Source organism: Peromyscus leucopus, chromosome 8b (genome assembly GCF_004664715.2).
Source record: "Peromyscus leucopus breed LL Stock chromosome 8b, UCI_PerLeu_2.1, whole genome shotgun sequence".
Taxonomy (NCBI): Eukaryota; Metazoa; Chordata; class Mammalia; order Rodentia; family Cricetidae; genus Peromyscus; species Peromyscus leucopus.
Window position 1 is genome coordinate 31,054,054 of NC_051086.1, and position 27,673 is coordinate 31,081,726.

Below are 27,673 nucleotides of genomic sequence, written 5' to 3' on the forward strand. Positions count from 1 at the left end.
CCCACTTACAAAGAAAAAAAAGAATAAAAAAGTCTTAATAAAGAAAAATAAATAAATAAAAATTTTTAAAAAATTCATAACTGCAAAAAAAAAGAAATTGATACTAAAGCTTTCTCTTTCATGGTGCTCTTACTAAATCAGCATTTCAAAAGGAGATGTCATCTAGTTTCCGCTGTTTTCATTTTAAATCTTTTGTAATTTTATTAGAGTTTCCTTGTAAGCTGAAAATATAGCTTGAATCAATGACTATCTCTTCAGAAAATTTTCATTCCTTTTTGTAGTAAACACTTAGGGAAAAGTAAATTCATATTTATCAGACAAAGTAATGATTTTGTAAGTTAAGTTGCTTCTTTGGAAGTTCAGGATATATGTGCAGGATGCAGTCTGGTCTGGTCATTCTCCCACCTTTCTTATCTCCTTTCTACCTCTATCTATACCGCTTTCTCCCTTTCCAAGACTATTAGTTTTGTTGTGACTCATTTAGTTTAACTGGGACCATCTGTGTGGCCATTAGATCAGGTCTCTCCAGTGGAGCCTGATGTAGTCACCAGTGGGTATATAATGGAAAGCAATGATTGACTCCCCATTTCACTGAATCTCATCAGTAATAGTTCAGTAGTAAGGAGAATGGTCCCTCTGAGTCCTTCCTCCCATCTTTGTAGGGATTAGTTTTAAGGAGACGGGAAAGTCAACTTAAAATAGAAAGGTAAAACTCTATATGTGAACTATGATTTTTCTTTTTCTTTCTTTCTTTTTTTTTTTTTTTTTTTGGATCTGTGTTAATCAATGTACTATTACTGTGAAGAGATACCATGACCAAGAAAACTTTTACAAAAGAAAACATTAAATTTGGGGCTTGCTTACAGTTTCAGAAGAAGTTTAGTCCACTGTCGTCATGGCAGGGAATAAAACAGCATGCAGGCAAACTCTAGAATAGTAACTGAGTGCTACATCTTGATCAGTAAGCAGAGAGAGGGACTTTGGACCAGGTGTTGGATTTTGAAACCTCAAAGCCCACCCCTCAGGGACACACTTCCAACAAGGCCACACTTTCTAATACTTCTAATCCCTTCAAACAGTTCCATTCCCTGGTGACTAAGCCTTTAAATATATGAGCCTATAGAGGCCATTCTTATCCAGACCACCATAGGATCTTTAAAAGTTAAAATTAATTATAATTTATTAGGTAATTATTTTTTCTATATCCCATACAAACTCTCTAAAAACAGGATTTTTAAAAAATTGACAAATCAGCCACCAAAGGTAAGGTTCAAGTTCACTGCCCTTCTTTTCAAAGTGTATCATGAGTTCTACCTAATTGTGATCTGAGGAGGTGTGCCTAAACAGGAAATTACACACAGCTAAGAACATTTTTTTAAACCACTCAGATTTATTTTTCTAGTGCTTTCTAATCTCCAGCAAGCTTCTGAAATACCACCACCAGCACATGGGAAGAAACACATTCTTGTAGGGTGGAAGTGTTAATTAATGTGCATGCCACAGAGAGAACAAGGAAAAGGTTAGAGTGATACTTCCTCTAATAGCACTTCTAAAAATAGAGGCTTTCTGAAACAATGCTTTTTTATGTTGGTTAACGTTCTCAGAGCCTGAGGATTAGTGCTAACATACACCAACTAGTGAAAATAGAGTTACCTGTGGTGCAGAGATTATTTACAGATTCCTCATAGTTATGCAGACTCATTATTTAATGAATTCTATCATTCACATGTCATCAATATTAACTTGACATGTGGGGGGGGATGCAGGGAGGGGTCGTGCTTTAATGGGTTTTGTTTTTAATACCATTTCCAGTATAGTCTTTCTGGTTTTTGATGTTTTGATCAGAAAGTCCTTAGCATAGAACAGGTAGTCTACAGTGCCTTTTAATGTTCCATTCTCCAGAGCCATACTCAACTTTTTCTTACGTTTTTCAAGTATGTGATACTTTCCTACCTTATAGCCTTGAAATCTTCTCTAGAATGTTCTCCCATGCTCCTCCAGTTAGGCTCCAGCAAGTCCTTTCTAGACTACCTTGATTGAATCAAGGAGACATATGCTTGTTGTTCTCTGCTCAGTAACCATTTCTATCCTTTCTCTTCCCTCTTGGTTTGACTCTCATTTAAGAGGATAAAATAGAGGTGCTCCTTTTCCTATTTTCTCCCATACTCTGCAGAGCCTCGGGAGCCACTGTGACATGAGCCGTGTGCAGGAGCTGTGGTCCTTCCCAAAGAAGAAAAAGGAGCTCTTCCTTCTGCCACCACCCTGGTCATTTCTCTCCTTCTGAAGCAACTCCGTCATTAGCATTGCTGAACTCTAGTAGGTGACACAGGCAAAATGGCCAAACAGAAGTAAAAAAAAAATCACATGTTGACAACATATCAGACCCCACCACAAACCTTAAACTGCCTGTCAGCAAGGGCTGGATTGTGTAAGCATCGCTAATTAACTGCCTCTAGGACTATTAATTGGAAGCGATCCACTACTGCAGCTCTCAGTACATTCTATGTCCTCAAGACATGGATTTGTTCTACATTGGCCTCACTACCTTTCTATATGTGGACTTCCTCCAAATGAATGAGCTGGTCCCCTAGCATGGGACAACAGTGAAGAGAAAAAATCTGCTGGATGAATAAAGGCCTTAATAAACAAATACAGAACTATAGAAGAAATCATGCCAAAACACTCTGATATTTCGTATTCCCCATTAAAAAAGAAAAGGCATCTATTTCTCTGTTGTTGGGCGATCCCTGTGTCTTTCTTAGGGTCCTCTTTACAAGATAGCCTCCCTGGAGTTGTGAGTTGCAGTCTAGTCATCCTTTGCTTTACATCTAAATCCACTTATGAGTGAGTACATACCATGTTTGTCTTTCTGAGTCTGGGTTACCTCAGTCAGGATGATTTTTTTTCTAGTTCCATCCATTTGCCCACAAACCTCATGATGTCATTGTTTTTCTCTGCTGAGTAGTACTCCATTGTATATATTTTGTTTATCCATTCTTCAGCTGAAGGACATCTAGGTTGTTTCCAGGTCCTGGCTATTACAAATAATGCTGCTATGAACATAGTTGAGCATGCGCCCTTGTTGTATGATTAAGCATTCCTTGGGTATATGCTCAAGAGTGGAATAGCTGGGTCTTGAGGGAGGTTGATTCCCAATTTTCTAAGAAAGCACCATATTGATTTCCAAAGTAGTTGTACAAGCTTGCATGCCCACCAACAGTGAAGAAGTGTTCACCTTGCTCCACATCCTCTCCAACATAAGCTGTATTCAGTGTTTTGGATCTTAGCCATTCTGACGGGTATAAGGTATTATCTCAGAGTCGTTTTGATTTGCATTTCCCTGATGATTAAGGATGTAGAGCAATTCCTTAAATATTCTTTCAGCCATTTGACCTTCTGTTGAGAATTCTCTGTCTAGCTCTATAGCCCATTTTTTAATTGGACTGTTGGGTGTTTTGATGTCTAATTTCTTGAGTTCTTTATATATTCTGGATATCAGCCCTCTGTCAGATGTGGGGTTAGTGAAGATCTTTTTCCATTCTGTAGGCTGTCATTTTGTCTTATTGACCGTGTCCTTTGCCCTACAAAAGCTTCTCAGTTTCAAGAGGTGCCATTTATTAATTGTTTCTCTCAGTGTCTGTGCTACTGGTGTTATATTTAGGAAGTGATCTCTGGTGGGGGTGGGGGGTAATGGAGGGCAAGGGTCAGGGGAAAAAGAGCTTAAGGGAGAGAGAGGTCCCAGCTGAATCAGGAGCAGTGTGGGACAATGTAGAGGGAGATACCATGATAAATGAAGACCCCAGGGGAATAGGAAGAAGCAGAGTGCTAGAGAGGTCCCCAGAAATCCACAAAAGACACCTCTATTGTAGACTACTGGCAATGGTCGAGAGAGTGAATGAGATGACCTGCTCTGGTGATTGGATGGCCAAACACCCTGGCTGTCATGATAGAACTTTCATCTAGTATATGATGGAAGCAAAGGCAGAGATCCACAGCCAAGCCCCAGGTGGAGCTCCGGGAGTCCAATCGACGAGAGAGAGGAGGGATTATATGAGCGAGAGATGTTGAGACCATGGTTGGAGGAAGCACAGGGACAAATAGCCAAACTAGAGGAAGTGCATGAACTGTGAACCAATGGCAGAGGAACCCCCATGGAACTGGACCAGGCCCTGTGGATAAGTGAGACAGTTGATTAGCTTGAACTGTTTGGGAGGTCCCCAGGCAGTGGGACCAGGACCTGTCCTTGGTGCATGGGCTCACTTTTTGGAGCCTGGGGCCTGTGCTGAGACACTTTGCTCAGTCTTGGTGTAGAGAGGAGGGGACTGGACCTGCCTTGGCTGAGTCTGCCAGGCTGGGCTGACTCCCCAGGGGAGACCTTGCCTTGGAGAAGGTGGGAGTGGGGGGGTGTGTTGGGGGGGAGGCTGAGTGGTGGGAGGAGGGAGGACAGGGGAATCCGTGGCTGATATGTGAAATTAAGTTAACTATAAAATAAAAATACTATAAAAATAATAAAAATAAAAGTAATGCTACTTAAAAAAAAAAAAGCATTGGCCAAGCTAAACTTGGCCTTTTTCTAACATTTCCTCATCCTTACCTAAATTATCTCTAGAATGAATTTCTTAGAAGTTACCAACTAGAAAAGGAGCAAAGGCAAAAAGTTCGGCTGAGAATGTTTTCAGAATTGAAATTTAGAGTCCAAACCAAAGCCACAGGGATAAAATTCACACATTCATTCATATCCCTCTTCATTCACACATTTAGAATGTACTGAACTTCTGAGATGTCTTGTATTATGTACTAGATGCCAACAACTCCGTGAGATCCAGACAGATGTGATCATCACTCCCATCCAATTTTCAGTGTAGGAAGAAGAAGCCATCACATATCTATGGTCTCTTCCTGGGAAGCCGACCAAACATCATCATCTATGCTTGCTATAATACATACCTGAATGTCAATATGTAGTTTTGCTAGTTTTTTTTTATAATGAAGCAAAAACTTACACATGACAGAGAGGAAATCCTTACAGATTATCAAAGCCATTGACTTTCAAATTTTAGTGTTCCTGTTATTTCTCAAAACTTCAAGGCATTTCTACAAAGTCCTGGGGTTCAAGGGAACATAAACTGGTATGAATACCTCCTTCTCTGTCTTTTCAAACAGGGACTGCTTTGTAAGGTCCAAAATGCCAAGAAGATAAAGTTAATTCTCCTGTCTGGTTAACAGTGTTGGAAGTACAACTTAGATCCTTTATTCATTCCAGCACCTTTTTCTCTGTTGAGTAATTACCTTGACTTGCTTAAACTGGTCACCCAGTTGTGAAAAAGACCAAGAACCTACCATGGCTGTCTGGGAGCTGGAAAGATGGTTCTGTGGTTCAGAGGGCTCGCTGTTCTTTTAGATGGCCACAGTTTGGTTCCTAGCACCTGCACTGTGTGACTCACAACCTCTGGCTCTAGGGTTCTTTTCTGGCCTCCATGGGCAACTTGCAGTCACATGCCCCTGTCCAAACAGACCCATGTATACATAGAAATAAAAATAAATATTAAAAAATAAGCATCCATGGGATGCATTTTTATTTCACAGGGCTAAGTGGAGTTGAATGATAGAATATTAATTTGCTTGGGAATGTTTGGGACGTGTGATCATCTCTTCAGACAAGTCTGTCCACCTATGGGATAGCAGAGGCATTTAGGCTACCTACCCACTATACAATCCAGGAATAGTAGTCAATCAGTTCTCTCAAGACAACAGAGAACTGACTAAAATAATGTCAATGTAATTTTTTTTTTCCATTTTTCTGGGCTCCTAGAGGCTCCACTTTGCCTATCACTCTCTGTGATACCACTTCACACTTGCTCCTTTGCAATGTGTTCTTGCACTGCTGTGCCTAAAGGGGACTCTAAATGGGTCTGGACCCCACAGAGAACTTACTTAGATGACATTCAGATCTGTTTCTGAGGTATTTTGAGTGCCATTATAAGAAATCATACAGTCATTACACTTCAAATTTGACAGCTCTGTCACAGCATGAAGAGGCAGAAATTAGGCCCAAATGGATTTATTCAAATGCAAGGTTTCATTTACTAACCGGGGAGTTATGGAAGACAGAGAGAGGACAACGGACAGTTGCCAGGCATGCATTATTATTATTTTATGAATCTGTAACTATGGAGTCTCATGTTCAAATATTTCAATTTCAAACAATAAACCCATTAAAGAGAAACTTTAGCTGCTACCTCTCCTTCCAGTGATTTAGAGAACTGCATTTAATTCACTTAGCAGTCACATTTAAGAATAAAAGAGAAACCTGTACTATGAGCCAGTTAAGAAATGTACTAGAAGGAATGGGATTCAATCAGACAGTACCTAATCTCACCCTGAAACTTCCACCAGAGTGTTTTCTGGAAAGAAACTGAGCCTTCTGAAGCACCAATCTTAATTACAACATATATATATATAAAATATATATATATATATATATTAGTCAGGTAGTGGTGGTGCATGCCTTTAATCCCAGCACATGGGAGCCAGAAGCAGGCAGATCTCTGTGAATTCCACAGAGTGAGTTCCAGTAAAGGCACCAAAGCTACACAGAGAAACTCTGTCTTGAAAAAACAACAACAAAATAATATGGTCACATTGTCTGAGCAGTGATTGTCTCATTATATATAAGGTCTTGTAGCCTTGCACCAGGCCTTTCAGGGAAGATGATCACTATGAAATCTATGGACTTAGACAAGACCAGTTTCTTCCATCTGTCCTGCCTACTTGGGTGAACCTAGACTGGAATCTTATGTGCATACCATATATGTCAACATGTGGAAGGCTTGTATTTTACCTTTGTTCTATCTGATATGTTAGTGCTTCTTTTAAACACGGTTTTAATAGGTAGTGTCCAGATTGTAGACATGCATTATTTGACCTATGGAGTCTCATGTTTAATTAAGTTCATTATCGGCATTTAGAATTTACACAAAGATATCAAATTCTAGGTCAACTTTCTAATTTCTAATTTTTTTATGTGGATAAGTATTTTGCCTGCATGTATATATGTGCTATGTGTGTTTGTGCCTAGCAACCACAGAGTCTAGAAGAGAGCACCAGATGCCCTGGAACTAGAGTTATGGACAGTTGAAAGCTGTCATTTGTGTATTGGGAACCAAATCTGGGTACTTTAGAACAGCTGCAAATGTCCTCAACCACTGAGCCATCTCTCCATCCTTTGATATGGGATGCTTTGGTTCAGGGGATATTTAGCATCCTTTTTCTATGCTTTTGTAGTACTCCATCATCTTCAGGGAATTCCTTCCCTGAATGACAGGCAGACACAATGAGGCTGCTGTGCCCCCTCCTTGGGGCAGCATATGATGTAAGCATGACAATTAGCTTTTCATTTTTCCATCCCAACACTCAGTTGAATACTCTTGAATTGAACAATGTTGAGATGGGAAACACAGATCAGAGCTCACACCTATCAACTGTGGAGTAATTCTAGTAAGACCTCAGGTCCTGCCATCCTTCTGCTACTTTATAGCCCCCCTGTGGCCTTTGTATTACCTAACCCTGGTTTGCTACCCTTCTTTGATATTTGGTGGGCTGTTTTATATCTTCCTGGGAAATTTCTTGCCATTTAAGTTTGGTTATAATGGGTTTCCTGTATCCAAGAAAATTATACCAATATTTTTTTTATATAAGTGTCTTCCTTCGCAAGGATTCTGTTTTGTTCATGATGCCTGTCCTCTGGCAACCTCAGTTTGCACATGGCTCATCATGGCTTTCAAAGTCATGCCCACTATATAGTTATGATTACTGCATGTGAGTAGCACGGGTCTTCATCACCTAATTGTCAGAAGTCTGATGATATAGCCATAGAATCTACATTTTAATAAAAATTTAGCTTAATTCTGACACAGATTAGTCGCTAAGATGTGAAGCCCATGATCCCTCAGCATTTGTTCCTACACTGCTGATTGCATTCTTGTCTCAGTATTTCTTCCAATTTAATATATATATAATATATATGTATATATATATATATTACTTATTCATTATTTATTATATGGCATATATAGACTCAGTTCTGTCCTTCGACACTATGGGTCCCAAGATTTGAACTCAGGTCATCAGCTGTGTTGGCAAGTTCTTTAATCTACTGAGCTGCCTGGCTGTTCCTTGTCTCAATCTTTCTTAATTTATGTTTCTGAGACATAAAAGCAGTTCAGCTTTCTTTACAGGCCCAGCCCAACCATTTTTTTTTTGTCAGTTGAAAAGTCGAGGTCCAGTTGGCTAAGAGACAGAACAGGGACACACAGTTCACATTGAACTGCCCCTGAAGCGGGTCTGTGGTACAACTTTACTCAGCAGGCTGATGAGATGCAGTGCACTTGGGGCCCCAAGATCCAGAAGAGAGCCAGCTCCTAACCACGCTCCTATTAATCCTTCCTCCACCCACCTTCCATTCAGAAAGCCTCTCTGACTTGCTGTATTCTTTGAAAATAAGATCCAAGATATAATGAAATGTGTTTAAATTAATGAGTCTGCTATCTAGGAGGTACAGACCGCTAATGAATAACTGGTAGGCAGATTACTTAAACATCCGTATTCTCTTGTTAATCACTTTAATTACCACCTCCTGAATCTTCTATGCAGCAGAAACTTAAAAGAACTTTTGCTTCTCTGGAGAATGACAAAGCTTTCAGATGTGTCTATAAACTTCTTTACAGAATCATTGGCTCTTGGGGCAACAGAATAGGCCCTCAAGAAATCCGTATAACCAAAGGTATCTAAATCTATAAAGAATATAAATGAGAAAGGAAACATTTTCATTTAGGAACACATTTGAGAAACTACCACATAAGTGTATGAGTTCCTTTCTTATTTCTGAACAAATTTAATATTTGCATTGGCTCTATTAGTTACTTTTTGTTGCTGTGATGAGATGTGACCAAAAGCAACTTATGGAAGAAAGACTTGGTTTTGGTTTATACTTCTAGAGGGTTAGAGATCATCAGAACGGGGTGGCATGGAAGCAGGCAGCCAGAGCTAAAGACAATGATCACACTTCTTTGGTGCAGCAGGAAACAGAGAGTGAAATGGAAATGGGGTAAGGCTGTAAATCTCAAAGCCCATTCCCAGTAGCATATGTCCTTTAATAAGGTTCCATGTCCTAAAGGATCCACAATCTTCCTAACAGCAGCACCACCCAGGGACAAAGTATTCAAATTCACAAGCCTATGGGAGATAATTCTCATTCAAACCACCACAGAGGCTGAATATACAGGTCATATCTAGGATCACAAAATAATGAGGAAATATTCTTTGCCCTCTGATAATTCACATTCTGTGGTAGATAAAGGTAGTATAGAGTAACTAATAATAACTAAACCACTTAACAAGATTCATGGCAATGAATATAGTGCTATGAAAGTAAAGAAAAAAAACAGTCACTGTGATTGTGAAGTTGGGAACCATCAAGGATATTTGATTGGGTCTGAAAGAACCAGCGACTTAACAAGTTCAATAGTTGGCAAAGTCATTCCCCCCAATCCACTCCCCATTCCCACCTCCTCCAAGACAAAGTTTCCCCCGGGGAGTAAGCCCAGCCTGGTAGATTCAGTTGAGGCAGGTCCAGTCCCCTTCTTCCTACACCAAGGCTGAGCAAAGTGTCTCAGCATAGGCCCTAGGTTCCAAAAAGCCAGCTCATGCACCGCGGACAGGCCCTGGTCACACTGCCTGGGGGATTCCTAAACAATTCAAGCTCATTAACTGTCTGAATTATCCAGAGGGCCTGGTCCAGTTCCATGAGGACTCCTCAGCTATTGGTTCACAGTTCATGTGTTTCCACTAGTTTGGCTATTTGTCCCTGTGCTTTCTTTAGTCATGGTCTCAATATCTCTTGCTCATATAATCCCTCCTCTCTCATGCCGATTGGACTCCTGGAGCTCCACCTGGGGTTTGGCTGTGGATCTCTGCATCTGCTTCCATCATTCACTGGATGAGAGTTCTATCATAACAGTTAGGATGTTTAGCCATCTAACCACCAGAGTAGGTCAGCTCAGGCACTCTCTAGACCATTACCAGTAATCTACAGTGGAGGTATCTTTGTGGATTTCTGGGGACCTCTCTAGCACTCTGCTTCTTCCTATTCCCATGGCGTCTTCATTTATCATGGTATCTCTTTCCCTGTTCTTCCACTCTTTTCCTGATCGAGCTGGGACCTCTATCTTCCCTACGCTCTCCCCCGCCCCCCACACACATTTAGTTTGCTCATGTAGATCTCATCCATTTCTCTGTTGCTGGGCGATCCTGCGTGCTTACTTTGGCAGCACATATACTAAAATTGGAATGATACAGAGACGATTAGCATGGCCCCTGTGCATGTTGTTTTACAAAAATAACTCAGAGGAGTTGGAGAATGGGTTGTGGAAGAGAAAGCTAAGGACTGGGAGCTCATATAGGGTGGGATGGGAGAACTGAGTTAAAGAGATTCTTCAGAGGCAAGAAGCCTGATTTTGGATATAGAATCTTATATCAGTTCGGTGAGTTTAGGCACCCAACAAACCTGAATTTAAATTGTGGCTCTGCCCTTCCCTCTCGCATGCCAGAATGACTTTATTTCTGTGAATTTCACATTTCTCATCGTTAAAATGGATATTCAAATTAAGGGAATCAAATAAGTGTAAAGTGTTTAGTGCCTATTAAAACTTAGCATATAGTCAATGATTAGTCTCACCTGGCATTATTGCCATCTTCCTCCTTAGGGGTGCTATAATGGATAATTGCTGGAGAGAAGGGAGTCAGAAATACCTACGTAGCTTGAAAGTCTGGTAATTGATATTGCCATTCACAGAGACTGGCAATAACTGTAATAGCAAGCACTTATTGAGGTCTTCCCATATGCCAAGAAATGTTCTTCAAGGTTCACACATAGCCTCCTTATAGGAATTCCAGATATTATCACCAGTTTACATTAGGTAAAGACAGAAGCTCTGCAGAGTCACATAGCTCCTGTTCCACAGCTAAGAAGTGCAGAAACACAGATGATTTGATCCAGGAGACTGTCTCACATGGGTAAGTAAAGAGAAAGTTTTGGAGTGGTATAAAGGGGCCTATGTGAGGGACAGAAGAGTCATTAGCTAGCTTGAGTCCAACATGAGGAAAACACTCAAATATAGTAGTGTGGCAGTAGAGCTGGTAGCATGAGTTTGTTCATAAATTATTTTCCTGATCAAAATAAGGACCAAGGAACAGACTCCAAGAAAGTAAAGCTGGAAGACCTTCTGAAAAAAAATTCAGAAGCCTCTCAAAATGATTGAGCAAGGCAGGGAGAAAACAATGACCAGAATGATATTAGTTTGGCTTCCTTGATCCTTTTCAGGAAGCAATCCAGGTATGAAGGGGGAGGCATGTGTGTTATTCCCTTCTGACATTTACATCCTCAGTGTCAGCAATGACATTCATGGTCAAAGCCTTGCTGTAACTTCTTTGTGTAGCATTGTCTCTATGAAATAAAAGAGACTTTCCTGTTGGGGAAGTCAGTGGGGATATTCCAATTGACAGAGAAAGGAGGGGTATAGAATCTTCCCTGCTAAGTGCTTCACCAAGGACTTCTGGAAAGTCTACAGCTGGCATTTCCAACGTGATTGTGAACAAGTTCACTCAGCAGCCTCTTCTGTAGGGAGCATCTGGTATCAAGGAATTTTGCTCCTGATGAACTGAGCACCCCTGGGTCTTACCTGACAGCACTCACTGAAGGCTTAGAGAAGCTGGATTCTCAACTACAAGTCACAGAAGTTGACCTTAAGAATTTCTCTCTACCTTTAAAACTTGGCTGTTTAGTCTTTTAATGTTGAAGCATTTCCATCAACCCTTAGGAATTTCCTTTTGAAACTGCCTCTTGTACATGGAACATCTACTTACAAAGCAGGCATGTGCATGACCCACCACTCACCCTTTCTAAGACTGCACACCTACCTATACCCACACCTATACCTCCACCCACCACACACACCTTATGTAGCTGAGGTTGTACAGCATGAACCCATCTCTTTGGTTCTACCTGGACTAGGTTGAACACCTATTCCAGATCCACCAGTTAGACATTTTCATCCAGGTTCTTGGAATTTCTGAAGGATTTTTCTCTGGTCACCCTGAAGCTAGAGAAACCATTATGGAGAGTTTCTTTTTGGAATAGAAAGATAGAAGTCCTCATCCCAGTCTCTTCTAAAAAATAATGTGTACTTCCTACTTTTAAATTCTGTGAAAAATACCTCTGTATTTTTCAAATAAATGACTTCTGTTTGGGTGAAATTGGTTAGTATCCGCACCTGTTACTTGTAATCTAAATAGCCTCCACTATACAGCGAAGGATTTTATAAAAATGCAAATATTGCTGGAAATTTCACCCTCAAGAAAGTCATGATAAGGCATAGGTATGCACTTCTGACTGTAATAAATATTCAGGCAAAACTAATAACAATGGCGATAAACAGAGCAGTCACACTTTTTACTTCCCAAATGTGTCCGCTGGTTTATGGTGTTTAGTGAGGGAAGTGGTGTGGCATTAAGGACCCTGCATGTCAACAGTGAGGCTGACACACTAGGAGAGCTTTCTCTCCCCTGCAGCCTGGGGCCTCTATGGAGTAATGCTTGAAATAAGTGTTTTGATGAGTTCTGGAGATGTTTCAATAGATATTTTCAATGGGATCATTAATGATTTTGAAAGACAACTCATCATTTGACCTTTTCAACTTTTAAAGTAAGGTAGAAATCTCAACTTGTCTGAACCTGCTTACAAGGAAAACAATATATATCCAATCTTTCCTGTGATTGTTAAAGTCAAAGACCATGGCTTTAATGTGGAAGAGTATTGACCATAACAAATTCAAAGCATAATGCTATAGAGACAAGTAAATAAAGTGATTGACTTGTAAACATGAGGACCTGAGTTTGCTCTCCAGAACCCATTTGAAAATGCCAGTCATGGTGGACCATTTGTTATCATGGAGATGGAGACAGGGAGACACGTGCAACCCTGGGGCTTGCTGGCAAACCATTATACCTAAGCAGTGAGTTTCAGATCAAGAAGAGAAACTGCTAAAAGGAAGTAGATGGTGTTACCGAGGATGGCACCTGAGCTATCGTCTGGCACACACACACACACACACACACACACACACACACACACACACACACACATACACACACGTACCCAGAAACACATGCAAATAAATACACTTGCTTGCACAAACACACATCCAAAATAAATTCAATATATAAAAACAAGAAAACCATGTATCAAGACCTTAAGGTTGTCTGTGTCCTGTTATCACATTTACCTTTCACCTTGGTCAATATGAGACATGAGACTACTCTGGGAACCAATAATCTATTCTGTTTTCAAGTAATGTCTACCCATCTACCCCTCCTTTATTCTCTAGGTTCTTACAGCATCTTATCTGAAGTTCTGTTTGTTTGTTGGTGCTGGAACTTGAACTTAGGGCCTAACATGCACCAGGCAAACACTGCCATTGAGCTCTATTTCCAGATATTTTAATATAATACTTTGTTCTTTGAGACATGTATATAATATATTTCAATCCTATATACCTCACATTCTCTTCCAATTCCTCCTTTTTTCTCTCACATCTCCCTTCCAACTTCATGTCCCATCTATACCTAAATATATAATTCACTGAGTCTAATTAGTACTGCCCATATATACATGGGTGTGGAGCTATGTACAAGAGCATGGTCATCATTCCAGGGACCACACCTCTAAAAGAAACTTGACTTTCCATCCCTAACAGCCATAGACTGTGGTGATATGTTAAGTACCTCAATAAAGCTCGCCTGGGGATCAGAGGACAAAGTCAGCCACTATATTAAACATAGAGGTCAGGCAGTGGTAGCACACACCTTTAATCCTAGCATTTTGGAGGCAGAGATCCACCTGGATCTCTGTGAGTTCATGGCCACACTGGGAACAGAGCCAGGCATAGTGGCACATACCTTTAATCCCAGCACTAGGAAGGAAGGAAGATGGCAAGGCACAGAAAGACATATAAGACATGAGTAAACAGGAATTCTCTCTCTTGAGGCTGAGGTTTTTGTAGTGGTAAAAACTTGGCTGGCTTGTTCTGTTTCTCTGATCTTTCAGCTTTCAACCCAATTGGCTCTGTTTTTTTTTTTTTTTTTTTTTTTTTTTTTTTTTTTTTTTTTTTTTTTTTAATAAGATCTTTTAAAATTCATGCTACAGTAGACTCCCAGAACAACTCAGCTAGGAGTGGAGACTCACAATCCCCTCCCTCACTCATACTAAATGTTGGCTGGGTTGATATTGTAGAGGCAACCACAGCTGCTGTAAGTTCATGACTGTAAAGGTCTCTTTTTTTCTCCCCCTTTTTTTTTATTAAGAGATTTTTGTTAATTCATTTTACATATCAACCACAGATTCCCCTGTCTTCCCTCTTCCCACTCCCCAGTCTTTACCCCCAAACCATCCTCCATTCATACCTCCTCCAAGGCAAGGTCTCCCATGGGGAGTCAGCAGAGCCTGGTACATTCAGTTGAGGCAGGTCCAAGCCCCTCCTCCCTGCACCAAGGCCACATAAAGTGTCTCCATGATCGTAAAAGTCTTGTCATGTCCAAAAGACACTGTTTGACCCACATCCTCCCTAACTTCTACATTGTTGGGACACTCATGACCATATGAAATTCTGAACGTGAATTTTGACTTATCTTTTGAGTTTACATTCTCACCATTTAGTACAATGTCTAGAATTAAAAATAGTATTAACTCCTGGATGATTAAAAAAATGAGTATAGTTCATGTACCCTAAGAGACTAGATAATTTAGGCAAAAAAACAAGTGTCTTTAGAGTCTGTAGGCATCAATTCATATCTACTCAGCAAGTGCATTTTCTTTCATTAATAAAATGTGTTAGAGAGCTACAGGGAGGGCAAAGGTGGAAGGCAAGCATCGTGACTTTGATTCGAGCTATAGAAGAAACAGTTACATAAAATGTGCCAAGACTGTTATCATCGTTGCCATCATCTTCCTCAGTGGCCACTCCACTGTCCCTGTGTTATAGATTAGGGCAGCTCATCCCCTCACATCACTTCATTTTATCACTCCAAGCTTAGATGCTACTGTTGCCCCAACTTCACAAATGAAGGACCAAGGTGCACAAAGTGTTAAGTACTGTGTTCACAGTTAAACAACAGGTCAGAGTTTACAACTCAAGTCAACCCATGTCTAGCATTCACACTGACTCAGATGCCATGAAGTGTTATGCTAAACTCTGAAGACATCTGGGCTCAGAGAAAGGGAAGAAGAAACTAGAAATATGAAGAAAACTGCATGACTTTCAACTGCTTGCACCTGAATATCCTTACTCAGATGTGAGTGGACTGTATAGGGCAAAATCACAACAGCGTTAAGGTATTTTTTATAAGAAAAGCCCTTTAGAGGTACTATAACCCCACTCCAGTACTAGCCAAAAGCTTGACTAGGAGCCAAATTTACTGCTGGAGGGCGAATTGGAAGGCTCCCAGGTATCATGGCAGAGAACAGGGCAGGCTTTGCTGGGATTTATTGTTCCTGAGGAGAGCAGGGGCTTCAGCTTGACTAATCAGGCCATCTATCAGCAGAGTGGTGGCTGTTGACTCTTCCACATATACAGAGACTAACAAGTGGCTGGGAAGTAAACGGAAGGAGTCTCAGAAGCCCCTCTTGAATCACCTCGGCAAGGGAGTCATCATGTTTAGACGTCACCTGGGCTGCAGCCAGGTGTTTAGTGCCCACAGCATCTTATATCACAGATAGACAAGGAAGAATGAGGGCAATAACACCATCCAAAACCCATCACTGAGAATGAACTCCCTTTATGGGCACATTTAGACTGCAATGTGGATTAGAGAGAGCACTGAGGTGGAAATCAAGAAATATGAATTACATGTCCAGGTCTGCCATCTTCTAGGTAGGCAGGTAAATCCTGCAGAGATACCTGAGGCTCCATTTCCCTTTTTGTCAGATGAGTGGCTTGCTGATAAGCCCTTTTCACCTTAACTATCACATTTTTTCTTTCTTATTCTCTCTCTGTCTCTCTCTGTCTCTCTCTGTCTCTCTCTCTCTCTCTCTCTCTCTCTCTCTCTGTGTGTGTGTGTGTGTGTGTGTGTGTGTGTGTGTGTGTGTGTGTGTAGGCACATGCATGCCACAGGCCACATGCATGGATCAAAGGCTGACTTTTTGAAGCCAAGGAATCCAGTGATCAAATTCATGTCATCCTCAGAGACTGTGGTAACAGGTACAGGGTCTGCACAGGCCTGAGCATGATGGGATCCCAGTGTTGAGAGTGGAAGTCGACACAAGCCTTCATCCTTAACCCAGAATCTGTCCCCTACTGATAAACAACTGCAAAGGAAAAGTTATTTTTTTCCACTGTGTATGCAAACAATTCTAAATGCCAAGCCCCATATGCAGCAGTAGATGGCCAACACAAAACCCAATGGTCATTTTGGAGCATTGTTTTGTTTGTTTTTGTCTTACAATACTTTGGGTATTTTTTTTCTTACCCTACAGGTCTTTTGCTTAATATATTAAAGCTTCTGATTTTGTGGGTTTATAGGATTTCTGTGTTTGCCAATGTGTGTGTGTCTCTGTGTTTCTTGTGCTTTTTCTTTGGCTCTTTGGTTTTCTGTTTGTTTTGTCCTATTCAGTTTTTTTTTCTTATTCTCTTATTTTTGTTTTAGATGCCTCTTTGTTTTCTAATGAGAGAGAGCAAGAAAGGATGTGGGTGAGGGAGTAAGGGGGATCAGGGAGGAGCTGAGGAGGGAGAACCATAATCAGAATATATTGTATGAAAAATATTTTCAATAAAAAATGATAATTAAAAAAAAAACAGATGAAAAAATTCAGGTCATCAAGCTTGTACAACAAGTGCCATTATGGGTTGAGTCATTTGTTGTCAATCATCTTAACTCTAAAAATCAGGATGGGATACAGCAGCAATGAAGATGGTATCTGTAGGAGAATGCAGAATCCTTTGAAACCTCCAGTGCTGGGAATGGGTTACATCTAATAGAATTGTTGGCCAAAGAGGCACCATGGAAATCCTCAAATAATGCAAGCTATTGCCAAGGCAATTGGTTGCTCTCCACAAACTAATGCTAAGTCCCTATTGCTGAAGGCAATAGCTACATAACTCAATAAACACAGAGAATTCAAACTGGACCCTTCACCTCGAGCCTTCACCCATACTGACCAGTGCTTGCAGTACTGGAAGGTACTCTCAACACTACCAGAGGAGAAAGGTAAACATTGACTCAACTACAAACCCTTTGATCTAGAAACATGACCTGCCTGCAAGATACGCTGAAGCAATTGTGGCACAAAAGTTGTGGGAATGACCAGCTACTATCTGATTGGATTTAAGGCCCATTCCTTGAGATGGAACTCATGCCTAACACTTCTCCAGGTGGCCAAGAACCTGAGACTAAATAGGTCGTGGACCTAGGGAAAAACCAAATACTACTGAAGAATTATAGCAAGAAAATGACCCCCAATGACATTCTAACTCATAGATGGGTGCCTTGCTTAGCCATCATCAGAGACAGAAGAGGACTGACACACATACAAACTCATAGAGACTGTGGCACCATGCACTGTGTCTACACAGGTCTAAACCAGATTGGGCCCACAGGCTCCCATGTCTCTCCTGAAGCAATCTCTAATTGATAGCTACTTACCAATGGAAATGTAGTTGCCTCCAAGGGAGTCTCAATGGGGAAACAAACCACTCTTAAGGGTTGGGTGCATGCCCAGCAGTTGATGGACAAAACAACCCAAATACAGTAGTATTTTTGGAGTGTTTTTTTTTTTTTTTTTTTTGGCGGGGGTGGGGGTTGTTCGTTTGTCTCATAATGCTTGGTCTGGGCATTGTAATTTTTTTTTTGCTTTACAGATCTTTTGCTCATATATTTATGTTTTTTTTTTATTTCTGCAAATATGTGTGTTTCAGCATCTGTATCTGTTTTTTGTCCTGTTATTTAGCTTGTTTTTCTGTTTGTTTCCTATTTTGGTATGTTTGTTTTTATTTTATTATTTTCATTTTAAATGTCTTTTTGTATTCTACTGAGAGAAAGAAATGGTGTGAATTTGGGTGGTTGGGGAAGTGGGAGGGATGAGGGTTGGGGGAGGGGAAATTAATCAATATATCAAATGAGAAAAACCTCTATTTTTCAATAAAAAGAAAGAAAGCTAAAAGCAAAAATTATCATTAATTTTGGTAGAAGCATGCTTCATGTAGAAACTAAGATAGATTGAAAGTCAACACCTATGGCTTCCTGTGGCACCTAAGGGTTAGATGGATTAAAAGTCAACACCTATGGAACGAATGGGTAGTTTATCACTTAGACAATCTCTTCTCCCTCTCTGAGTCTCACTTTCCCATTTCTCAGATAAAAATGTTTGATCATACAGATCCCAAAGCCTCTTGTAGATGAAGAAGTCCTTGAATCCACATTTCTCAACTCCTCACAAAATCCATCTGTAGGAAATGGCATGAATGATGATTTTCCCTTAAGAGAGGTATGTTTTGATCATTCAGGAGTCAAACACAAGTAAAATTCTGAAATAAAACCAGAAGGATTGGCCTGGTTCTGACAACACTAACAAACCCATGTCCTTATCCACAGGGGAAATGTCTGGCCTGGAGTTTTACAGGCAGCAACAGAAATAACACTTCCAGAACTTTGCTGGTGAGAATACAAATGCAAATACAGGTTTGCTAGCTGGAGGACAGCTAGGAAAATCACTAAGGCCAGAGTAGGGCTACTCAAAGCACCTGGCCTGAATTTCCGGTGTGATGACAAAGTAAAAGAGAACATCGATTTAATTCACTATGTCTTTTCATAAGACAATACCTTTGTTCAGAGCAGTCCTAGGTTTTTGTGAGAGGTTTGAGCAGTACTCTGTGACACCAAGGGACATGCATGCTGCAGTATGAATGTGATTGTTTTAAAACAGATTACTAAATGGGAAAAGTCAAAATTCTACCATCTCCACATAGACAGGAAAATATCCCCTTAATAGTTGAGTGAGAATGCCAGGTGCCACTACAGCAATTCTAAGTTTAAAGAGTATTCTTTTCAAATGTATTTTTAGTCAATGGGATCAGAAATGACTAAGGTGTCCCTAGTGTTTATGGAGAGTTGCCATGAGCTGTGCAGTACACTAAGCATGTTCTGGGCATATTGACATTACACTCACATGGCTGTATAGAGAGAGGGTAGATAGAGGCTTACTGCCATTATAAAGATAAGAAAAGAGCTGGAAGGAGGAGCGCATATACACAGTGGCAGCATGGCTGGTATTGGAACTGTGGTATACTCAAACTTGGGGCTGTTTGCTCCTATACAGCCACAGTTCTGCTTGTTAACCACTATATAGACAGGGAAGAGCTCCTGGAAGATGCCCAGTCAAACCTTTTTAGCTAAATAGAATAGTGATAAAATCTGTCTTGCTGTAAAGGAGACCGTAAAATGTAAGCATTTATGCTCAAACTATGTAATTCTAAGAGAATAGAGGCAAGCCAATTCAAATTCCCCTTCTCCAACTTTTGTTTTCTCTTAAAACAATATCTGAACACTGTAAATCATCCTGGCCCAGAGCTTTCTATTCCATAGAGGTTATTCTCACACAACCCTACCTTCAACTCTCTCTGTGTCTCCATCTCTGTCTCCGTCTCTGTCTCTGTCTCTCTCTCTCTCTCTCTCTCTCTCTCTCTCTCTCTCTCTCTCTCTCTCACACACACACACACACACACACACACACACACACACACACACAGCTTCAGCCCCCTAAGTTCTGGGATTGCAGGCATGTGTCACACAACCTGGCCAATCTCTATTTCTGTGCCTAGAATTTCTAATTTATCACTTCCTGAAATAGAAGCCTCATTTCAGAAAGATGTGTTGCCATGAACATTTTTAAATACCTACAAATTTCTACTAATAATCTTCATTGTTGTTTGAAAACAGCATGTATGTTGTGTAACAGTCAGCACGCTAAAAGGCAATACTTTCCTCCCTGTATATTACTTTTAAAAATATCTCCAGAAGCTGGAGAGATGATTGACAGTTAAGATCATGTACTGTTCTTCCAGAAGACCTGGGTTCAGTTCCTAGCACCCACATCAAAAAGCTCATAACTGCTTTTAACTCCACTTCCAGGGGATCAAAACACCCTGCAGCCTCCATGGACACCTGTGTACACATTGCATACACAGGCACAAACATAATACACTTAAGTTAAAAAATAAATCAATCTTTAAAAATATCTTCTTCAAACTGGCCTGCCCTCGGTAAGGGATGATGTAGGAAGCCTGCAAGATGATGTTCTGCAAGAAGGAACATTTCCTCCCAAGGGAACTCTGTGGAAATCAGGTTTTCAGTCAGTAGTCTTTGTTAGTAGACAGGGAGGGTACATACATTAAAGACAAATGTGAGGAACATTTTCAGTTAGATCAGCTGCACTCTGACAGTGCACAGAGCAAACCCTGCCCACACTTTGAAGATGGGAAGCATGAAGATCTAGGCTGTGGAATAAAGGGTATGCTTCGCAGACATGGCCATATTTATTGTTGTTTCATTTATTTAATCAAATATCTGCCACATCAATGGGTTTTAGCATTGAAGTCAACCTACATTGGTAAAATTGATGCTTAGAAATTAAAGTACTTAGTATTGGTCCTATACTAGGTAATGTTAATAGCTTGGGAGAAAGAAACTGTACTTCACTGAACCTGTCTAATCAATGGTCACAAATACCTTTTTGAATGTGTGTAAATGTGATGCCTGGTATTAGCCAGTCCCTTCCCAGGACTGACTGGATTTGGCTCCATGGTGAAAATATAAATCATAAAAATCTTAGGTTTAGTAACTTCATTTTTCTTAGGGACTCCCAACTCAAACTAAAATCAATTAGGAAAGGTTAAACCAATTTGATTGGCTTAAAAAGCACAGTGGGGGTCTGTACTGAATTTGCCTCCTGCCATTCAATGTGTGACAAAGTCAGTTTTAGATAAACTCATGTGATTATTTTAATTCTGCTGAAGACACAAGCAGCAACTACACTGCTGTGGGATAATGTCCTTGTACACTGGTTTAATTAAACGCTGATTGGCCAGTAGCCAGGCAGGAAGTATAGGTGGGGCCAGCAGAAGAGGAGAATGCTGGGAAGAGGAAGGCTGAGTCAGGAATCTCCAGTCAGATATAGAGGAAGCAAGATGTGAAGGCAGAACTGGGAAAAGGTACCAAGCCATGTGGCTAAACATAGATAAGAATTATGGGTTAATTTAAGTGTAAGAGCTAGTCAGTAATAAGGCTAAGCTAATGTCCAAGCAGTTATAATTAATATAAGCTTCTGAGTGATTATTTTTATAAAGGCTGTGGTACTGTGAGTGAAAGATTTTTCCCAACAGCAGGGCAGGTAGAACATAGGAAAACTTCCAGTTACACTACACCTTTATAGGGGTAAGGAGCTCCTACTCCCAAGAAACAGCACTGGTGTTGTCAAAGTAACAATCATGCCCTCCTTTCTTCCTGAATTAGAACATGACAGCTTGCTCAGTTGCCTTGCCTCTGAGTGGCCACATTCTTCCAAAAGACTGAGATACACCAGAGCGTCTCAACTGATCTAAGATCATCAAGGTTATTCTAGGTAAACTTGTCACCAAACCTTAGTAAGCTAGATATATATATGTACATCAGTCTGATTGAGCTCTTCTTCAAGTCTCCTCATTCTAAAGAAAAGAAATATAAGGGGTGCTTCAAGTATTGCAATAATAATAATATATTATTTATAATAATGATAATATGATTGGATGTTTCTATTTTCTAATTGGTCACCACAGTCTTCAATGATGGTTTCAACTGCTGGGAACTGGAAAGCCCACAGCAAAGGTAAGCCAGGAGGCTGAGGAGATACAAGGTAAGAGAGGTTGACATCACCAAACCTCTGGCTTTGCCAAATTAGAAAGTAAAGTCCTTCTTGTCCTAGACTGGCAATATTTGTGAAAATAGTATTATCTGACACCTAAAACTAAGAGTCAAATCCTATTGCTATATTTGATCTTCTCAGTGATCTAAATCAGCCCTAAGTAACTTGGCCAACTCTATCAGCACATGATGCATGGAAATTCAGTGCCAAACATAATTTTAAACCCATGCTGGCTGCATTGGGCATGACACTATTGCTATGATATGAGAATGCTTCTCATTAAAGGCGCAGTGGAATTTATTTTAATCCTGGCAGAAATTTCTACAAACTTCCTCTTAACAGCATCTGTATTTATATAAAACCTTTGGAATTGTCTAGGCTTTATTATTTTAAGTCTCATAAGACCTTGACAGAGATTTTAAAAATGAAAGTTAGCCAAAGCTTAAGAGGTTTCTTAGCAGTTCAGCACTACCCATGCATTTCTTAAAGACACATATTTCTTAAAGGATGTATTCTAAAATTATGAAAGCATAATGGACATAAATTTTCATCAACCTATTGTGTTCCATACCATTGGTTTTTCTAATTAGCATATCCATAGTATTTTCATACAATTAATATGAAGAAATATGTTCCTCATTGAAGTAGATGAAAGTCATCAAATTAAGGTAGAATAGCCATGTCCAAAATGGTTTAAAATAGCTTTGGTAATATCTCATTTGTCATTTGGCTTACAATCAAAGGATGAAATAGCATTTAGGTCAAAGAAGCCAACATAGGCAAACATCACATGTCCATGGGAATGTTTGCATGTATTCTGGTACAATCATCAGGGGGAAGGAGTGCCCAGAGGAGAACAGCATAATACAAATGATATGGGGGAGAAATGGAAATAACTGGGAAAGGGCGATAACTGGGAAGGGGCAAGGAAGGTCATACAAAAAGACAGGGGTAAAATAGCACTAATAATGTTTGAAAAAGTTGTAAGAAGTAATATTTTTATTTACCTAAAGTTGCATATGATACTTATAAGTGTATATGTATACATATATAGTTAAGCCACTTGGACTGGTGATGCTCCCTAGGTTAGTCACATGATTTGCAACTAAAGCCTCAGTGCCAGGCATGATAAACCCTATCTTGAGTTGCTGGTCAAAAGAGTCAGTGAGTCTCCCCAAACAATATAGTCTATTGCAGTAGCCCTTGGCTACTTCCCAGAGATTGATGGTAAGTAAGACATCATGCACTTTGGTCAGAGGACCTGAAAGCCTCCCCCATGAGGACTAACTTCCATAGTACCAGAAGGTGTTATGAAAGCTTCCAATGGAAAGGAACAACCAATAGTCCTATCCAGCTGTGATGCCTATGAACCACAACAAAGCAAGATATCCCTAAGAGTGCATCAGTGGCATTCATATATTGGTGATAACCAACATCTCTCTGATTGGACTTAAGGCCTGCTCAACAGGAGATAAATTATGCCTGGCATTATATACATAAACCTAGCCAAATACCCAGGGTAAGTGAGGTCATGGGTCCTAAAGGAGAACCCACTACCACCACACCACTCTACTAAACCAGCATAATTCCTAACAGCATTCTAAACACTTATCCTTACACCCACAGGTAAGTGTAGCTCTCATGCCTCATCAAAGAAGTTTCTATTTATGACAGATGGACACAGAAAACAAGTGGTCAAAATGCAGAGAATAAATGACTGTGGGATACTCAGATCTAATTTATATCTCTAAAATATCACCCCTGTGCTGAAGGCTCATAGAACATTGCAGATCAGGGTGCTTAAAGATGGGAAAATCCAGGTGACAAGGAAATCCTCCATGAGATTGTGTCTCCTGGAAATGACAGGTATGCTTCACCCATAATGCTTCAACATATGGCTATCTAAAATCAATACCTGAACAAGGACAACAACAGATGTACTAAAATGGACAGGAGAAAGCCCACAAGGCCTCACCCCTAGACAAAGAATATGGCAACTAAGAAATGTTGAGAGCAGAAAAATTAATCTTCCTCAGGAATGAGGAAGTCCCTAGTTGGTTATCCAGTAAAAAATGGTCAGCCATATATGTGGATGATCACTTGTATATGTATGTGTATGTGTGTGTGTGTGTGTATGTATGTATGTATGTTTATATATGACTTCATAGCTGACCACTTGGTACTATATGTGTGTACATGTATATATGAGACATTATATACATATACATATACATATACATATACATATACATATACGAGACATCATACCCAGTACAGATGGAGATACAGGGCTCTCTCATCCATATTAGCTGCAGAGGAACTTTGTCCATGAAGTTAAATGGTGCAGTGGAATGAATATGATCAGATACAATGTATAGGTAGTCTTTGATTCAATGTTAAATATATATAACTCATACATAAGGATAATGCTAAATGGGCTCAATGGGTTGTATTTATGTATTTGTGCATATATGTGTATGTAACAATAACAAGTTAATAATTAAAGAAAAAGACGCTATGGATTTGAGAGATGGCAAGGGGTGTATAAGAAAGGCTGGAGTGAGGAAATGGAAGGGGGAACATAATGTAATTATATTTTAATCTCAAACAAGTATTTAAAAACTTTAAATGAAGCATATGGCTTTTCAAATTGCAATCCAACCCTCTCTTTCACACAAAGAGCCATACAGAGTCATGTGGAAAAGGAGGTAAGGTATAAATAAGCACAATAACACTTCCATTGCTGTTGTGCTTTCCAGTGTGCTTTGCATCTACTTGTTATTTTAAGAATGTGTGACAGTGTTCCTGAAATGGAAAGATATCCAGATGTTTGTATACTGATGTCATACCAACTACAGATGGAGATGCAGGGCTCTCTCACCCATATTAGCTGCAGCAGAGTAAAGGTGATCAGATCCAATGTGTAGATGGTATTTGGTTTATTTTCAAATTCTATTTGCTCATCAGTCCTCACCATAGTATAGTTTCATATATTTCTTCATGACCACATTTCTAAAACTGAAGTGTCCTTTTAAAGTGTCATCAACATGTAAAAGGAATTTCATAAGGTAGAGCCTTCTTGCCTGGGAAGTTGCTGGCATGACTATAAAAGGGGGAAGAAATGAAATCATTAAAATTTTTGAAAAGTTAAACTGTCTAGAAATTGTGAGTTATCATTTAAAATGATATCTTGCTTTCTAAGGATATATGAATGCCTTGAAAGTGTCACAGGCTGGAGGCAGGTAGACTGAGACCTTGACAAGCATCATCAGTTTCGTTAGAGCAAATGTACGAAGCTGCTAAGTTTAATGTAAGTTTCTTGAAGTAATACACATTGGAAATAACTTTCCTGTTCATCATCCTTGTTCATGGTTTGTTCTGAAAAGTGGTTGGGCTATAGTGGCTGAAGTGATGGCTTACCAGTTAAGAATGCAGACTGCCTTTTGAGAGGACCCAAGTTCAATTCCTAACACCCACATTTGGCAGCTCACAATTCCTGGAACTCCAGTTCTTCTGAACTCTGGGGGTATCTGTACTCAAGTGTACATGCCCCCACACAGATAGATAGACATATATACAACCTTTTAAATGGATGAAAATAAACATTAAAAAGTTGAGCTATAATTATCGTATAATAAATTGCACAGTACAATCTGGTGATTTTTTCCCCTATGTTTACCTCTGTAAACTTCTTTGTACAATGGAGACAATGAACACATCATACCCGGTAGTTTATTTGTGTCCCTCTTGAATCTTTCCTAGCCCTCTTCATATCAACCATGTCTAAACCAGCAAACCAATGATATTAATGGTACCTTGCTACAGGACAGTTTGCATTTTATATAAATGCACACATCATGTTTGTTTTTTGAGACACAGTCAAACATAAACCAAGCTAACTTTGAACTTGCTGCATAGCAGAAGATCACTTCCCTCTTGCCTCCATCCTCTGAGTGCTGGGCTATAGGAGGCACCTCCACACCTGCTTTACTCAGTGCTAGAGCTCCAACATACAGCCATGTGTATACAGGCAAACACTCTACTAGCTGAGCCAGAGCCTGGTCCCTGTACTCACTGTTTTGTTTTTGCATCATCTTGAGGTTCATCCACATTCTTGCCTTTATAGATAGTTTATCACCAAGCAATTTCCCATTGGGTGGATAGATCGTGATTAGCTTATTCACTCATTTACTGCTAGTCATTTTTGTTGTTTCCTATTATTGCCTATTATAAATTAAAACTGCAGCAGATAATCATGGATCATTCTTTTCAATAGAATACACTTTCTTTATTCTTGCATAAATACCTAGGAGATCATCAGGCAGGTCATATGCAAAGTGATTTTACGCTTAGTTCTTCATTATGGTTCATTTGTTCTCCAAACCTAGGTAGAGATTTGCACATATACCCTCAGGGCATGGCATTTCTAATAACTTTACTGACTGAGGAGTGTGGAATTCGCAGGTTCTTTGTTTCGCTTTGACTTAGTGGGAATGTGTAGAAGCATTTTAGGCATCTCCATCTTGGCCCCACGATGATGCTGTGCATCTTTTTACCTACTGTTTCCATTTGTGTATGCTTTGGGGTGAGATGTATGTCCAAATCTTTGCAATTGACTTATAAATGCCTCTGTAGCCCAAGTATAATTCTTTGGTTTATATTTGTTTTTCCTATATTTTTCTTCAGTGTATGCCATATCATTTTATTTTTGAACTATCAAGTTAGAAAGGCATTGTTTATGCTTTGATTCTTTGTGTCATGTTAAATATTCAGTGAACTCAAAATCAGTAAAACTTGCCCCCCTTTTTTTCTTCAAAAAGGTTTCACTCCATTGTTGTGATTTTTAACCCATGTTTGTAGTCATACTATGTCAAATTATAAAATATGCCCCTTTCCCATCTTTCAATTATCTTGAATGGTTGTTCTCTACAAGTATGCAGAGAAGAGAGTTCACATTTTGTAAAATGGGGTGTGCTCTCATGCCTTTCTTTTGGTACATGTATCTTAGCATAAAAAGGAAAATTGTGTAACAGAGGCTAAAACACTTGTGATCATAAAAATTGAGGTTGAATTCCAAGAAGCTCCTGCATTGCCATGATCAATGACATGTAAATATTCAAGGAATTCTATTCTATAGTGAACTGTTGGCTTGTAATGTGTTCTGAGTGTATAAAAAAATAACCCTGGGTGAAAAAAATGGAGGTTTTGAATATTAAAAATGATGACATATTAAATCTTCTGAGATGATATTTAAAACTGAAGACTAAATCATTTAAAAGTATAGATATGTTTGTTGTTTCCTGCCTTCCTTCCTGAAGTACTTTTTCCTCCTGGTGAGTCATAACATTTTAACTGCAAAGTACTACAAGTCCTTATCTTTTTAAGAGGTTTGCTCTTGCTAAAGTGTAAATAATAGACATTTTTTGGCAATGACTTTTCAAAGAGAAAACCAGTGATGATGTAAAAATTAGCAATAATAGTATTTCAATGATATTCAACAAACATATATCTGGTTTCTTATTAAATCTAAAATCAAATGATGTACAAAGCACCAATGGTGGCTGCAGGAAGAACAAAACATAAATAAAAGATGAACTGTCTTTAAATGCTAACTGCTAGCAGGTGTACCTTGGTTTAACCTTATGCAAAGTATATCAAGGCAATAAATGA

General features: G+C 39.6%; 1 protein-coding gene and 1 non-coding gene across 3 annotated transcripts in view; one reads left to right on the forward strand and one right to left on the reverse strand.

Moving 5' to 3' along the window:
• Positions 1-27,673, reverse strand: part of Sgcd (sarcoglycan delta) — a 937,685-nt gene that overhangs the window by 768,779 nt on the left and 141,233 nt on the right. The window lies entirely within an intron of this gene.
• LOC114706409 lies at positions 10,313-10,422 on the forward strand. Its single transcript, XR_003736525.1, has one exon. It is a non-coding gene; the product is annotated as a U6 spliceosomal RNA (small nuclear RNA).